The sequence below is a fragment of the Dipteris shenzhenensis genome, chromosome 27, assembly GCF_047967505.1.
Source record: "Dipteris shenzhenensis isolate YYH24624 ecotype China chromosome 27, Dip_SZ_1.0, whole genome shotgun sequence".
Taxonomy (NCBI): Eukaryota; Viridiplantae; Streptophyta; class Polypodiopsida; order Gleicheniales; family Dipteridaceae; genus Dipteris; species Dipteris shenzhenensis.
The window spans coordinates 36,322,371-36,339,929 of record NC_141622.1 but is presented as its reverse complement, the minus strand read 5'-3'; the positions used below and the strand labels follow the sequence as shown (position 1 = coordinate 36,339,929).

Below are 17,559 nucleotides of genomic sequence, written 5' to 3'. Positions count from 1 at the left end.
CTACAGCTTCAACCCATTTTGTACCATAGTCAGTGGCACCCAAAATATATTGATTACCTAAAAACTTTGCTGGAGGTTTGATGGGTCCAATAAAATCTAGTCCCCATTTCTGAAAAGGTCCCAAGGGGAGAATTGGTTGATGGGGCATCCTATCATTGTCAAGTGGTCTATCATCTCTTTGACATGGCAAACATGCTTTGGCCTAATTATGAGCATCTTTTAAAACTGTGGGCCACCATAAAGCAGCTTGCAAAATCTTCTTACCTGTAATGTCTCCAGAAAAGGGTCCTCCTATTGGTCCTCCATGGGCTTCAGCTAGGATAGCTTTTTGCTCATGATCTTGCACACACCTTCTAATTACTTGGTCAATTCCTCTTCTATACAAAACATCAGCAATGACTAGGAAAGGTCTACTCTATAAAACAAGTTTCTTTCTCTGATCCCTAGTTAATGTTTCTGAGATCAAACCATTAGTAAGAAAGAGTAGCATTTATCATACCAATTTGGTAGTTCTTTAATTCTTACCATGAAAATGCCTGCATCACGAAGTCCATTTGGTATACCTATTGGAGCTTCTCCTAATAGCAACCTGCTCAAGTAATCAGCAATGGCATGTTGCTTTCTAGGCCTATGCACAATGCTATAGTCAAATTCCTGCAACAAGAGCATCCATCTAGCCTATCTTCCTGTCAATTGCAGTTTATTCATCACTAAGTAAATGAGAGCTTGATGAACTACATGAAAATTCACTTTGTTGCCCAATAAATAATGTTAAAATTTGTGCAATGCATAGATCATTCCAAGTGCTTCCCTCTTTGTGACTGCATAGTTCTTTTCATGCTTTGTTAAGATTTTGCTGCAATAGTAAATTGGTCTGAGCCACTTAGGTGTTTTTTGCTACATAAGCATTGCACCTAGTACTGCATCAAAAGCATCAACAAAAACCTCAAATGGAAGAGTCCAGTTAGAGAGTTGTAGTATAGGAGCTATCATCAACATTTTCTACAGGATATTAAAAGCATATTGTTGTGCATCACCCCAGATGTATGGCTCAGTTTCCCGTGTGAGTTTTGTGAGAGGATAGCATATGTCAGCAAGGTATCTAAGAAATCTACAGTTCCATTTAATTTGGCCTATAAATCTTTGAAGCTGCTTAATGTTTTTGGGTGGTTTGGCATGTTGTATGGCTGACACTTTGTTTGAATCTATTTCCATTCCATCTTGTGAGATAATGTGCCCTAGGAGGATTCCTCTACTCATAGCAAATGCACATTTGGCTGGGTTTTACCAGCCATTCTACACTTGGCAAAACATAAACTCAAGTGTTGTAGAAGTTCCACTCTTTTCCCAAATACTAAAAAGTCATCAAGGAAGACTTTGATAAAAGATGTAAGATACTCAGCAAATACCTCCTGGATGTACTTTTGAAAGGTTGGAGGAGCATTATTAATACCAAATGTCATGACATTAGAAGCAAATACTCCCCATTCAGTAACAAATGTTGTTTTGTCTTTATCCTTAGGTGCCATTCTTATCTGGTTGTAGCCATTGAAACCATCAAGAAAACTATAGATTTCATGACCTGCTACAGCATCTAGTAAGGAATCACAAAATGGTAGAGGAAAAGGGTCAGTAATGGTGGCAGCATCGAGCTTTCTGTAGTCCACACATATTTTAAGTTTTCCATTCGTTTTGGGCACAATGACAATAGGTGAAAGCCATGTAACATGGGTGAGAGGATATATAAAACCCACTCTCAACAACTTATTAATTTCCTCTTTGACTTGTTTTGCATAGTTGGGATTCATTCTATATCTTCCTTGAATCGCTGGGACATTATCTTGCTCTAAGTTGATCTTGTGTGACAGAACTTAGGGTCTAGCCCCTTCATATCAGTATAATGCCAAGCAAAGACATATTTATACTTTGTCAATAAGTCTTTTAATGCCATTTTGAAAGGTGGAGGAAGACCTGTACTTACCAACACTATCTTGGGGTTGTCGGGGTCTCCAAGGTTCATCTCTTCTAAGTCATCCTATCGGACTATGGCACTCTTTTGCATATGCTCCTCAAATTGAGTTTCAGCTTCTGGGATGGCTTGTGCAACTGATTTTTTATTGTCTTCTTGTAGGGTGTCATCTGTGTGGGCAAGATTGTCATTTGTCATACTATAGTTGATAGAATCTGCCTCCGACTATTTTCCGATCGTGTTCTATTTTACTGTGGTGGGATGTAGGTCAAGTGGTTGTGTTTATTGATTTGAGTGTGTGTATACTGATCAATGATTTTGATTACATCAATTTCAAATATGGGGAAAACAATAGGATTTCTCCTATGGAAAATTTCCTCCTCATCTTCCTCAAATTCAGCTATCATATTGATGCCCTCTGCTTGTAATGGCTGAATTTGTTTTGGGAAGCTTCTCTTTGAAGAGAGATTGATTTTAAACTTCTTTTTCCCTTTTTTGATCCTTATTCCTTCTGATCCCTAGTCTTGTTTTATTTTGGTAGCTCTTAGCCATGGTCTCCCCAATAACATGGAATAGGCACAATCTCTTTCCTCCATTTTGAGTACTACAAATGTAATTGTGAATGATAGTCCCATAATGGTAATTTCCTGTCCTCTTAGTATTCCAAGAGGTTGTATTCTTTTTTGGTTAGCCATTCTGACCTAAAACGGTGCTGGTGCAAGTTCATTGCAACAAAATTTCTTAAATAGATCCTCAGAGAGGATGTTCACTCCTGATCCTCCATCTACCAATACTTCTGGTATTCTTTGCCTTTTATAATACATATCTATGAGTGGGACTTGATAATCCACATATTCAATGCTAGATGTGTAAATGTCAGGTGTTTCCTCTTCATCATCACTTTGTGGGTGATTTTTTGGTCTAGAAACATTAGTAAAATGCAAATTTTGACATAATTGATTATTGAATGCTGGACAAGATTGAGAAGTTGATCCAATGTTATCTGAACTTTGGAATCCAAAAGCTATTTAAAGAAGAGTGTGGGGTCTTCGTGTTCATGTTTGGCCTTTTCCTATATCTGACTTCTGTTCTTCAGTGTGGTATCTGCAATTTGAACGGCTTGCTCCTCTTTGATTTCTATCAGCTTGACCTTGTCACCACTGTTTTTTTGTTCTACTGAGTCCGAGCTGGTTCCATCCAGCAAATCACTTTTTTCTTTGGGAATATATCTCTGGTTGGAAGAAGGTTGTCCTATTGTGTGTGTATCTGGAACCTTGTTAAGTTGTTGGATGTTGCTTTGTTGAAGTTGATTACCTATAGGTTGATCTCGGACATTTTTCGTTGGAAGACTGTCGGACTATGTTTGGATTTGTTCGAGGTCAAGTTGAGCCTTACCCTTGTTTTGGAGCTGTGATGCTCTTGCTTCTGTTGCTGCATTACTCTCAAGTATTTGATGTAGAGCTTTATTTCGGACCTGTGCTTGATTAGGCCAGTTCATTGGCTGTCATTCTTAGTGCATCTCCAAGGCTGGGCATGGGCTTTGTACCTTTAGATCTGATCGCTACTAGTGCTTGTATATTACCAAAGCTCACATTGAGGACCTTGTCTGTGGCCTTCCATACCACAATATGTGCATGCTTGATCATGGTTTTGTCCTTGTTGATTTTCCCAATTCTTCTAATTGGGTCTCCTTGGTGGTGAATCTCTATTGAATCTTTATTGTCCTTGCCTGCCTACTGCAATCTGATTAGCTTGCCACAGGTGGAGCTTCATTGTTTGAATTTTGCACATGACGAGGGGCTCTCCTTCTATAATTTGGATTATACCAGCACTCTCTTTCTCATGATAACTTTGTGTGGGGGTGGGGGTGTTTTTAAAGTTTCCAATTGCTCTTTAATCATCTGCTCTAACTCAGAGAGCTTATTTGTTTTCTTCCTGCCTTTGGATTGCTCTTTGTTCTTGCTCTATATTTTCTTTTTCTTTGAGGTGTCTTCCTCTTCACTCTTGTCATCTGATGTATCATCTTCTATAGCATCACTTTCCTCGTCTTCTGCATCAGTATATCTGTCCATGTTTTAGAATCTGTGTTAGAGTTGGAATGCCTTTTCTTCTTTTGTTTTTTAGACCTTGACTCCATGCCTAGTCTTTGTTTTGCTCTTTGTGCCGCATCAACCATGTTGTTAAAATCATTTACTCCTCCAAGCTAATCTCTGCCAGCTACTAATGTCCATAATTCTTTGTTTAGTCCCTTACAAAAATAATCTGCCAACTGCTCATCAGTGGGTTGTTGATTGTTTGTCAACCTCTTGTTCAGATTTCTGAACATTTGTGCATAGTCTTCAACTAACAGATTTTTTTGCTTCATATTCCGAAGCTTCTTGAGTATATCTTCTAGAGTTTTTTCTTTACAAAAATGGCTTTAAAATGCAGTTTTTAATTCATCATAAGAGGCAAAATGAGCTACACCATACTGCATAAGCCAAATCATTGCCTTACCATTAAAAGTTGCTGCAAACTGCTCTTTTTCAGTGAGGTCCAGAAGTTGTTCGAATCCGCTTGCAGCCACCTTGTTTCAAATTGTCTGACATGACTGTCTGGATCTTTTGTCCTTTTTTGCTCGTGAATTTGCTTGACTTCACCAAAGGATTCTGCATTCTTGGCTGTTGTTGTTGTCTTTGAGCTGGAGCTTGTAGTTTCTTTTTTGGAGGTGGAGGTAGTCGATTGAAGTCGAGTTTCCTTTGAGCCTGAACAAATTTTCTGTGCCATGCACATAATTATTAGAAGAACTTGTTCCACTTGGTGTGTAATTTGGATCGTGGAAAATGTCATCTTGATCATTTGTTTGTGTGCTCGCTTCCAGTCTAGCATGGTTTCTTGTGAAGTAGGCATAGCCAATTTGGCGAGGTGACATTTTCTCTTGAGAGTTAACCAACATGGACCAAGGTACTCGCCATGTAAGAGAGAAATAGAGCACTGTAGTCATTGGCTACTATTGAGTTGCCTATAGTGCAATTTGATAAGGAATCTGCTAGCACTTTGTTGGATCTTGTCGCCTTGAGTATTTGATTATGATCGTTGTGTAGTCAGACGACTGTCCCCGCTGGTAATCCAATGATTATGTGCTGGCTTGTCTTACTGATGTTGCACACTTGGATGGTCGAAAACGAGTCAGAGTACAATTCGCTTCTTGCTGATTGTTGACTCCAAGCCACAACTTTGTAGACACCTCACTCTTGTAGTGTGTTCACTTGTCTAGAGTGTTGTGGCAGCTATCCAGCTGATTTTCATTTTGTGAGGAAGTCGTTTACAGAAGTCTTGAAGGAATTTTGACAATGGTCTAGCGTGAAGTGATTTCTGAATGACTTTGCTTGTTGAACATGATTGTATGTTGTTTCTAATTTGCTAGACGTCGTCTTTGCAACAATATGTCATTGTTGATTTGATTTTCTTGGGAGTTGTTGCATCTGCTAGTCTATTTTTCCTATAGTGGTTGTAGATCATATAGTTTTCACTCTTTTGCAGAATTGCTATGTAGCAGTAACTGGTTTGAACGTAGTAGACGATCGCCAATAGTGTTAGTGGTGTCTCCAAAAGACTGAAAAACACCTACACATATCCACTCCTGGCAATGGAAATGCAGGGTCAGACTTAAATCTGACTAACGTCAAAAAAAGAAAAAGATAGTACAAAACATACAAAGAACTGAGACAACTATTTGTACCGTAGAAATATTGCAAATAGTTTGTATTTCAGCAGATGGCAACAACAACCGTGATGCAAGAGATGAAGACCAGCTTATAACAACATCTGATAGTGATCCGACTTCAGTAAAAAACAATCAGAAACAGAGATAGTTACAAGAATGATGTGGTGGATAAGGCCACTACTACTGGCTATTAGGAATAGTTATAACTGTCTCGATAGTTACAAAATTATCCACTACATACTATTGTAACTCCCCTTTATTAGGGGTCTACTAACCCTCCTTGGTTGAGGTCCACGTGGGTGGAGAGGTCATCCTCGACATATCATGACAGCCATCCATACAAAACTTGGCCTATCCAAAGGGCTTGTTGCGTGTAGCCTAGGCTACATGCAACTTGCCCCACATGGAGCCAAACACTAACTTCAAGCACTGCTATGCTAACCACATGCTTTCCCAAAAAAAGAAAGAATAACCATCCATCCATGCATAATCACACACAAGTTCATATATTGAAGCACTTTCCTGCCCTATCCTCCCAATTCATATTCGTATTTGTATTGCACAAGTTCATATATCGACACACTTTCCTGCCCTATCTCCCCATTCCGTAATTGTATTGTTTGTATCGGAACAATCGATTGTTCCTTCTCATCATGCTTTTCCCTTGCCTTCTTGTTTTTGGCCACCATCGACTGCCAAGCGCACCACCATCACCAACTTCCTACCTCCACTTCCTTGGAGCCTTGTTGCTAAGGTCTATTGGGCACCAAAGGGAGCTCCTTGATTTCATCCAGCAAGATACGACATGGAAATTGGATAAGTGCATTGCAGATGATTTGGAAAGCATATGACCACAATTGACTAAGTCCACACATGATATTAGTGCGACATGGAAATTGGATAAGTGCATTGCTGATTATTTGGAAAGCATCCGACCCCACTTGATTGAGTCCACAAGTGATATTAGCGTAAATGATTGAAGCAAATCCCACAGAATATCACCAGATACTGAAGAAAGCAAAGCTTCTCATTGAAGAAAAAAAATTGCCACCATAGCCAAGGTTGAAAGAAGTAATTTCTTAAAAGAACCATGAGGATATACCTCTAATTTATCTTGGAGGATGGGGCTAACATCATTGAATTCTAGCCTTGAGCTTTTGCATCTTATCTTCTTCCTTGATTTGCATGAGAAGAAAACCTTCCAAATGAGTGTATGATATGCCTCTAGTTTCTCGTGCTCTTTCTAGGAGAGCGACTCCCATTCCTTGAAAAATTTAGAGGCAATAAATTCTTGAGAACTAGTCTTAAAGGCTTCCCATTTTTTAGCATCCATACCTTAAAGCTTCTCAACCAATCATCAAGAACCGAGGTATTATAATGCTCTTGAAAAAGAAGTCATATTCAACTCTTGTAGGGTGCATGGTTGGGGCTCCTAGGCTATAAAAAACTAGGTGATTCTCACGTATCCAACCTAGAGCCTAATGAAGTGAACTAAGGCATATTTTGGATTTGTAGGAAGGCCATAGACGAAATAAAGGTAGCCTTTCCTTCTTTGGGATGGTCTATAATGTAGTGTTAAGCTAAATAATTGATGCTCCAATCTCAACCCAAATGGCTTAATGAAATTGGAAGTGTGCTTCTAACTAGTCATGCTATCATTGAGAGTGCTCTCAACGGAAGCAAGAACGGAAGAGGGAGAGAGAGCGAGAGAGAGAGACAGAGAGCCACACAAGTTTTGGTGGGTGCAGAACCACCCTAATCTTCTTTTTCATTCATTTATATATGTGTTTGAGTATTGTACATAACTGGGGTTAAGGCACAGTGACCTTTAACCCCCACAACCTCCCACTTAAAGGACAATGTGCCTTTAAGGGAGAACAACCAGTGAGCATACTATCCAATGCCCATCAATACACGACAATACTCAAACCGCTGACTAGGTAGACTCTTCGTCAGCATATCTGCAGGGTTATCATCTGTATGAACCTTGACAAGCTCTATGCGCTTGTCCTCAAGTACCTCCCTGATGAAATGGTACCTTACCTCAATGTGTTTGGTCTTTGCATGAAAGACCGGATTCCGTGCTAGCTGAATAGCACTCATGGAATCACTATGCAATGTCGGTACACCTGTATGAATCCCCAAATCTCCCACTAGCCGATCAAGCCATATAGCCTCCTTGCAACCCTCTGTGGCTGCAACATACTCAGCCTCTGTGGTAGACAAAGCAACGCACTTTTGTGCGCGAGACATCCACGACACTGCACCACCTGCAAAGGTGAACACATAACCAGAAGTGGATCTCCTACTATCCACATGCCCTGCATAGTCTGAATCTGTGTACCCAAGTACACGCATGTCTCCTTTACCAAAGCAAATGCACATCTCCTTGGTACCCTTCATGTACCTCATGATGCACTTAACTGCCTCCCAATGCCTCTTTCCTGGATTAGCCATATACCGGCTAACAACTCCCACTGCAAATGCAATGTCTGGTCTAGTAGCTATCATAGCATACATAAGACTCCCAACTGCTGATGCATAAGGAACCTTGGCCATCATGGCCTTTTCCTCATCTGATTTGGGACTATCTGTATGACTCAGTTTCACATATGGAGGCAATGGAGTACTCACTGCCTTCCCCCCCTCCATATTGAAACGCTGTAATACTTTTGTAACATACTCTTTTTGTGAAAGCCAAAGGAGTTTCCTACTCCGATCACGCGTGATGCGCATACCAAGAATATGACCTGCAAATCCCAAATCCTTCATATCAAAGGCCTCATGCAACTTGGCCTTTAATGCATCTAGCTCATAAGTATTCTTGCTAGCCAATAGCATATCATCCACATATAGTGCCAGGATTATCAGGCTACTATCCTTAGCCCTTTTAGTGTAGAGGCAGTGATCAATTTCACTCCTTCTAAAACCCTGGGACCGAATAAAAGCATCAAACTTCTGATACCATTCTCTAGGTGCTTGCTTAAGACCATAGAGACTCTTTTTCAGCTTGCAAACTAAATGCTCTTTGCCCTTTTCTTCAAAGCCTTCCGGCTGCACCATGTAAATTTCCTCATGCAAATCCCCATGCAAGAAAGCTGTCTTGACATCCATTTGCATAAGCTCCATATCCTCTACTGCCACTAGTCCAAGCATGCATCTAAGTGTGGTCATCTTCACAACCGGAGAGAATATCTCATCAAAGTCCACACCCTTCTCTTGCTTGAACCCTTTAGCAACCAAACGGGCCTTGTATCTAGGCACATCATCACCTGTGACCTTCATTTTGTAGACCCATTTACATGGCAATGCTTTCTTTCCATGTGGCAAAGAAACCAAGTCCCAAGTCTTATTCTTCATAAGTGAACTCATCTCTGATTGCATAGCATACTCCCACTTGCGTTGATCCTCACGCATCATAGCCTCTCTGTAGCAAGAAGGCTCCCCGCAATCAGTAAGCATCACATAGTCTACCCCTGGAACAAACCTATCAGGCGGTCTAGACACTCTAGATGATCTTCTCAAGGGCATTTCAGCTTGCTGTCCCACTTGCATATCAGCCACATTTGGCACATCATTTCCACCAATAGATGATCCATCATCTACCCTTGATTGTATACCTGTGGGAGTACTTGGTTGTACCATTTCTTGCACATTTGGTGAATGGACAGCTTGCTGTCTATCAACATATGCAGGTGGATTCACATCCTGGAAAGTGATTTTCCTCATTTCCACATCCCTCATGGGTGCCTTATGCATCTTCTTCTCATTGAAGACCACATCATGGCTGCGTATGATCTTCTTTGCTTCTGGATCCCAAAGACGATAGCCCATCTCTCCACTTTCACCATAACCTAGAAAGATGCATTTCCTAGACTTAGGATCTAGCTTCTTTCGAAGCTCTTTTGGCACATGTGCATATGCCTCACACCCAAATATACGCAAATGAGAGTAAGAGGGCTTCTTTCCACTCCATGCCTCTTCAGGAATACCACCATCCAAACTCTTACTAGGTGATCTATTGATCACATGCACTGCAGTCTTCATTGCCTCAGCCCAAAAACCACCAGAAAGACTTGCATTGGAAAGCATGCATTGCAACCTTTCTTGAATGGTACGATTCATCTTTTCTGCAACTGGATTTTGCTCTGGAGTACGAGGGGATGTAAGCTCCCTCTTAATCCCACGAGTATCACAGAAATGCTGAAAGTCATGAGAGAGATACTCTCCACCATTGTCAGTCCGTAGGCATTTAAGCGTTCTACCTGACTGATTCTCAACCAAGGCCAGCCATTTCTGAAATACCTGGAACACATCACTCTTTCGAGCTATAGCATAAGCCCACACTTTCCTAGTTGCATCATCAATGAATGTCACATAGTATTCAGCCCCGCCTAATGACCGTGTAGGCATGGGACCACATACGTCTGAATGCACCAAATCAAGCATTTCAAACTCTTTCTTTCCCCTTCTTTTATGGGCTGATTTAGTCTGCTTCCCATAGAGACAATGCTCACAAAATTCAAAATCAGAGAAACTCAAATGCGGTACATAACCCAAACGGCATAAGAGTTTCATTCCATTCTGGCTCATGTGCCCCAACCTGCAATGCCACAAAGAAGTGCTTGGCTGCTCGGTTATTGCAACAACATGATCAAATACCCGTGATACATGTAAGGGATACAAAGTCCCACACTTGGCACCCCTGGCCAAAAGCATAGAGCCCTTCTGAATTTTCCAACTCTGAAAGCCAAAAGTGGTGTGAAAACCAGCATCATCTAGCTGACCCACTGAAATAAGACTCTTGGTCAGCTTAGGCACATGTCTCACATGTTTCAAAACAAATGCAGACCCATTTGCAAAAGAAAACTTTATGTCACCTGCTCCCACTATGTCACATGCATAGTCATTTCCAAGATGCACACAACCTGTCTTTCCACTATCATAAGTGGAGAACCATTCCCTATGGGGAGTAACATGGAATGAAGCACTAGAATCCAAAATCCAATCCTGGGAATATGCATCATCTGAAGTGGTAAGCAACTCTGCAGATAAACTAGACATGAAGAGAACATCATTGTCACTATCATGTGTGACTGCATTGATCTCCTCGATCTTCACTTTTCCTTTGTCCTCCCTTGGACTCTCTTCCTTTTGATTTGCACCCCAATTTGCATTCTTTTTCTTATCCTTTTGCTCTCTTTTCAGCTTGTAGCAATCCTTTTTCATATGGCCCTTCTTGCCACAATGGTAACACTCAATGTTCCGTGCCCTGGATTTGCTACGAGACTTCCCTCTTTCTTGGGACTTCCCCCTGAACTGTGATCTGCCCCTTTGCACATTTAAGGCTGCATCCTGCTTGTTGCCATCCATAGACTTCCGTCTAATCTCCTCGGCCAACAAGCTACCCACAACATCATCAAATTTCAGTACTCCACCAGGTGCAGAGTTACTGACAGCTGTACGGAAGGTATCCCATGAGGATGGCAATGAACATAAGAGAAATATTGCCTTAGTCTCCGCATCAAAATTCATTTTCTGAGCCTGAAGCTGGCTGAAAATAATATTGAATTCATTCAAGTGAGAAGCAATGGAGACCCCTTCCTTCATTTGCAGCTCAAACAACCTCTTCATGAGGTAAACTTTATTAGAGGCAGTTTCCTTCTCATAAGTGGCACACAGTTTCTTCCACAAATCTTCCGTAGTCTGCTCATTTACTACTGTGAAATAAACTGACTCTGCAAGATGGAGTCTAATAGTAGACTTTGCTAATGCATCCAACTCATTCCAATCATCCTCAGACATATTTGCAGGCTTAGCTTCAATCCCTGCCAAGGGTTTAATCTGCTTCTTTTGAATAAGCACATCCCTTATCTGTTCTTTCCACAAAGAAAAGTTTGTCCCATCAAACTTTTTAATGCTGAAAAACTCCTTTTCAGACGTGGAAGAGGATGCCATGATGCAAATGAAACAAAATCCCAAATGCTAGTACCTGCAAGAGAGAATCACACCAAATACTAGGTGCACCCAAATGTGTATGCCACAATAGAGTGAAATATCACCAAAACTCAAAGCTCAAAGCATCTAACTCATGTGCATATACTATGCATCCATATGAGCAAATCTGGCCCAAAAGAAAATGCCAATAAGTGCCAAATGACTCAAGCATAAACACCGTCCACTGCATATGCATCAATAATGTCTCATCCAAGAGAGCATAGCACTATCAGTGCATCACCAACAATGTTTCAAAGCTGTCCCTCAGCATAAAATAGCATCCATATGCAAAGCGTCCATAAAAATTAGCATCCCACAAGGTAATTTGGGCCTATCAGCGCATCCAACAAGGACCGCAATGCATCCAAATGGCCTATAAATCATCCACTGCAACCCAATGCACACCACGAATGAGCGCACACTGCTCAAACTGCAACCAGAGTGATCTGCATAAGGTATGCTCAAGAAATCATAGTCCCACGGTAATGAGCGCTACTGAAAATAGAACCTGAGATGCCTCAAAACATGGGCGCCATTGCATAATCGGAATCAGCAAGAAAATCTGCAAATATCTCTCTTCTGCCAGAACTCCAAAATCCCAACCGATGAGTGAGAAATGGGAGTCAACACTTATCCACTGCCATGTGGCATAAATCTAAGGTTTCAAAACCTTAGTATGAAAAATGCATAACAGAGAGACGAAATCGAATACACAGAGATTTATAACTCTGAAAATCCTCCACCGAATCGTGCAAGAACTGATAGGTAGGGGTTTTTGGGCGTCCGGAACGCAATGGGACAGACGGTTTTGGAAACCGTGGCCTCAATCACTGGGTCCAACACACGGACTGAAAAACGTTTTTGGAAACAGAGCTATCTGTAAACTCCACCGGAGTGCGAATGATGAGCAACATAGAAGTTTTAGGACCTCCTGAGTCCACCGGAACTGACAGATCTGCAAATGGTTGCTCCAAACTTGAGTTCCAACACCCGGGCAAAAAACGCAGGAACTGACACAGTGACTCAGAAATCCAATGAAATGATCCCAGATTCAAGAATGAAGGTGTTTCCAAGCTCCTGAAGTAATGTGGACACCAAAAGCAAGCAATAGTTGCCTCTACAAGTCAATACGGAGTCTCTGTCATCGAACGGAATAGGAAAAAGCTCAAAAAACGACTTTTTCTTTGAAAGCTCTTAACAGGCTCTCAAAACCACTTCGCAAAGCCAAAGTGACTTTTCCAAAGGTTCCTCCAAGGTCTCTGCACACTCGGATGCAAGTAAAGTCACCCACAAAGCTTCTCCTTCCTCCCACAGAGCTGCTGAGCTTCCAAGCATTCACGCACGCTCAGCTAGATCACCCGAGCTCTGATACCAGTTGAGAGTGCTCTCAACGGAAGCAAGAACGGAAGAGGGAGAGAGAGCGAGAGAGAGAGACAGAGAGCCACACAAGTTTTGGTGGGTGCAGAACCACCCTAATCTTCTTTTTCATTCATTTATATATGTGTTTGAGTATTGTACATAACTGGGGTTAAGGCACAGTGACCTTTAACCCCCACAATCATCATACATTCTAGATTGGTTCCTCAATTTGTGACTAGAAGTACTGACAAATCCAATGGAGCATGCCCCTTATTCAAACAAGATCGGGCTTGTGAAATCATGAAAAAAACAAAAGATCCCTAGATACAAATGGGATAATACTTTATCCAATAGTCTCTATGTTGTAAGACAATGTCTACATGCATGTCTTGTTTGTAAACATCAAAAATAGGCTTTTAAATGGTTGTGCCTCTTCTAACATCTTCAATCATCATTCCTCTACTTACCTATCTTTTATTGACATTAGAGTTCAGGATTCCTTTTCTCCTTTCCTTCTTGCAAAGGAAGAGATAAACACAATATTATATGCATTCCCAACATATGTCCAAGAGAAGCTTTGATTCTTGTTGCCATTTATAATGAGTCACATGCTCTAGACATGTGGAACCGTGGCTAAAATAACTTGGGTCTATTGTAAGGGGAGGGAATGGTAAGAAAGGGGGAATCTAAATGCAAGAGGTATGAGGAGTGAAAGGTCAAGGGAGTTCAAGGGGTAAAGTAAGGTTGTTTGAGAGCAAGAGTTTGTGATCGCAAGGGGTGTAGGTTAGCATAAAGTGGATGCAAATGAGTGCTTGAGGATTGACAGATATGAAGTGGTAAAGAGAGGGAGGTTTAGGTTTGGTTGTGGACTCAAACCATGTCTTTTCTATGGGGCCAATGAGTCCTTGTATTGCGGGTTGAGCTTTGGTCTCTATCACCTATAGCATATAGTATGGAAAAATAATAAGGAGCCTCTACTCCATCAAAACAAATCCTCATATACATTTTTTAAAGGATTCATGCACTTTGTTTTGCCCTCATTGGTATACACATTCTTTAGTTCCCCACACCCTTCATTTTGCCCTACGTGTAAGCACTTGCCTTGCAATAACATGCTCTTCCCTCGGAGGTGCTTGCCCATATCTTTTCTTATCCTACATTTACACAACATTTACACACTTGAACTTTTATATATGGCATCAAGCTGTATCTGCTCTACAAATTCCATGTGATGTACACGATACACACTATTTTACTGACTTGAACTTTTACATATGGCACCAAGCTGCATCTTCTCTTCAAATTCATTGTGGTGTGCATGACATGCTCACTATTATAAAAAGGGTTTCTCATTGATATTCTTATAAGATCACAATCCTTAACCACCGCATTTGCTACTAGAACCATATATTTAATATATAGGTTGAATAAGCTTAGTGTGAGTAGACAACCATGTGATACCCTATCATGCCAATGTATTCATCAACTTAGGGTGTGAACTAACCATATCACATGGGAAGGCTAGCCCCTATGTCTAAGTGTGTGAACCAACCATATCTAAAAGGATAGCTTGGAGGTTTGTTTGTTGGCATAGGTGACTTAGATTATAGAATCTCATTGGGATCCCACTAATTAGAAACCTTTATCAAGTACAAAAACATTTGAACTTAAGGAACATTGGATTATAGCAAGAAAAAATTATTATGTTAGTAAGAAGGGCACACCAACCTTGAATACCATTATGGATGAAGAACCTTGAGAAGATCCAAAAGCAACTGACCAAATAATATGCTTGGTAAAGACTCAAATTGACAAAAACATAATTACAACGGCTCTAATGCAAACATTTAATGTACCAACACCAATAGTTAAGGGAAAGGCAATAGTGATAAATTAGATGTAGATGGCTAAAAAAATAATCACTAAGCCATCAATGTTTGTTTTTTCAACTCATCATGAGCAATGTTCAACTAGGTACCACTAAAACAAAGTTGAACCAATGCAAAGGTCCTATATGAAACTAAAATCAAGTTTGTTAATAAAGATGATTTGTCGCTTCAAGCATAGAAGATAACATCAACATGATTGTTATACACGAATGAGGGATGAGAATGTCCTATCCTGACCTTAAGTTAAGTCCTTCATGAGGTCCACCATGTCATCCAAATATGAGCTCACCCATACAAGAGGCCCAAATATTTTCTCATTGTCTAATGAAGTGAGCTTATCCATTCATGAGGTCCCCCATGAAGAACAAGGTGGTGAAATGAGGCCCAAATATGTTCCCATGTCTAGTGAGGTGAGCTTATAGGTTCATGAGGTCCAATATGACCCTCTGTCAAGAACAAGGTGAAAATTTCACTAGGCGTGCGAGTGAGGTGAGCTTATAGGTTCATGGGGTTCAATATGACCCTCTATCAAGAACAAGGTGAAATTTTCACTAGGCGTGCCAAAGGAGATCCGACACCTGACCCTTGGATTAACCTCGCCCTTAGATTAGGAGAACCTTTAAATCCCCATCAAGTTATCCTTCCATGATAGCATTCATTTCAGGACAACCTCGCCCTTAGATTAGGGCAACCTTTAAATCGCCTCTGAGGTTGATAGCATTCATTTAAGGCCCTTGCACAATCCCCATAGATACAGAGAGGAAGGCATTCGCTTATGGCATGCCAAAAACAAGGTAATATGTGACCCAAGCACAATTCCTCTTCTTAGCCTACACCTCAAAGCCTTTCTCAAGCCATTGACTTAAATCCTTCATGAACACATTACATTATCTTTCATGAGAAACCAATATGAGCGCTTTTACCCGTTAGAGTGCTCGACTTTTCAAAAGGGAACCATGTGATCACCAACTGCTTCGACTGTTTCTCGACAACAATTGCGGATTGTGTTCAAAACTTGTCTTGTAGCTGGTGTAGGCTCCTCCACACTCCTCTTGTCATCGCTTTTGCTTTCTGTCAGCCAGTAAAGCTATGTTTCCTTCATTTCTCTATCACGTTGCATAAAAGGTCTAGCTATTAAACACGTGGTGATTTGCGTGGGCGCAAGTTTTACAACTGAAGTAACTACAAAATGAGAGAATATACTTTTACGTTGTATTTTGTAGCATCAATAATTAACAAGAGCCAGTCATGGGATTGCCCATGCTCGGAATAGCCTAACAGAATCAATGGTTGCTACCAAAGTCTCTCCTTCGACAACCTCCCCATCGAGCACCTCACCATCAATAAGCTTACATTCAGAATTCCAGCTTTCTCTAATTTCTGAAAGGGTCGCTTCTCTTCTGTCTTATGAGCTGCCGTAACTTAAGTTTCATAGCATCAGTCCTGAACAAGGGCTGGTCTTGAGGGGAACCCCACACTCGGAAGTTGTAACAGCCAACAGGATGTCGATGGGCAATATTGGTTGTAGTGTAATCGGAGGATCCCATCATTGCAACTTGCACCCATACTTACCAGGGAACAAGAACGTTTCGGAAACCTTAGATGTTGAACCATACTAGAATCTGAAAGACTAACTTTCTACAGCTTTGAACTCTCCATTTTAGCTTTAAACTTTGAAAAACACACAAAAATCCATAGGAAAATTTTGAGTTCTAAGCTTTGTCCACATCTGGGCAGTACCCTATCTGCTAGATGGTGGCACACTGAGCACACCTTTTAATTAGGTTTTGTCCATCTTTGGAGCAATCTTCAGTAAATGTTTTGCTATTATATATATTGTGCATTGAGCTTGTCTGTATCTATCTCTATCTACATGTGTGCATGAGGGAAATGAGCGATATTTGATTTTAGCACCGTGTATTTGCTGGGCTGCGTTTATATATTCTTCTGCTGGCAGGAGTGTTGACTACAGCAAGCAATCTCCGTCTCTGTTTTCTAACAGTTTCCCTATGCTGTATTGGGTCTCCTGACGTGTTTACAACATGTGCATGAGTTCCTTCTACCTTTTCTTTGGTGGCTGGACTGCAGAGGCATTTTTACCTTTCTTGATAATCTATAGGCAGCTTGAGGCTTCCTTGAGACTTGTGTCTGTTTGTGTCTCTACAGCCTCCAGTTTGGCTGGAGCTCTGCTTGTGGTAAGTGTCCTCTAGCTTGTGGTAATTGTCCTCTTCTAAGTCCTCCTTAAGAGTGAAGTTTTCTTTCTTCATTGATGAGCTTCAAGAATTTAAGTTTGGAGCCCTTCAACCTCTGAGCATTTAAATACGGAATGCCTATTCTCACAGAATCTTGACTTCTGGACTTCACATGGAACCACAAGAAGGACCAAATGATGAAGCTACTACCTGCTTGGAAGTTGCACTTATTAGTGAGCTTTGAAAAGATCTTGTGAAGTGCTCTCTGGACTCGCAGCAGTCCTAGACTGCTGTGGCACCTGTTTTAGCTCTACAAAGTCCTTGAGCCAATGCCAATGGTTCTCAAGACCTTCAGCTTAATGATCGAGAAGGAAACAGCGCGTGACCTTCACAAGTGTGGGAAATAAGATTAGCAGGCTGTGTCATTCCCAATTTCTCGAAAAACAA

General features: G+C 41.0%; 1 protein-coding gene across 3 annotated transcripts in view; it reads left to right on the top strand.

Annotated features, from left to right (window-relative positions):
• The first annotated feature begins 15,691 nt into the window (after nt 1–15,691).
• Nucleotides 15,692–17,559, top strand: part of LOC147884235 (pentatricopeptide repeat-containing protein At2g13600-like) — a 55,441-nt gene continuing 53,573 nt past the window's right edge. For 2 of the 3 annotated variants that reach the window (XM_087398943.1, XM_087398944.1), the window contains exon 1: nt 15,692–15,951. The gene's annotated coding sequence lies outside the window, so the exon portion shown is untranslated. Of the gene's footprint in view, nt 15,952–16,143; nt 16,269–17,559 lie in introns of all 3 variants that reach the window. The other variant, XM_087398945.1, reaches the window with a different exon arrangement.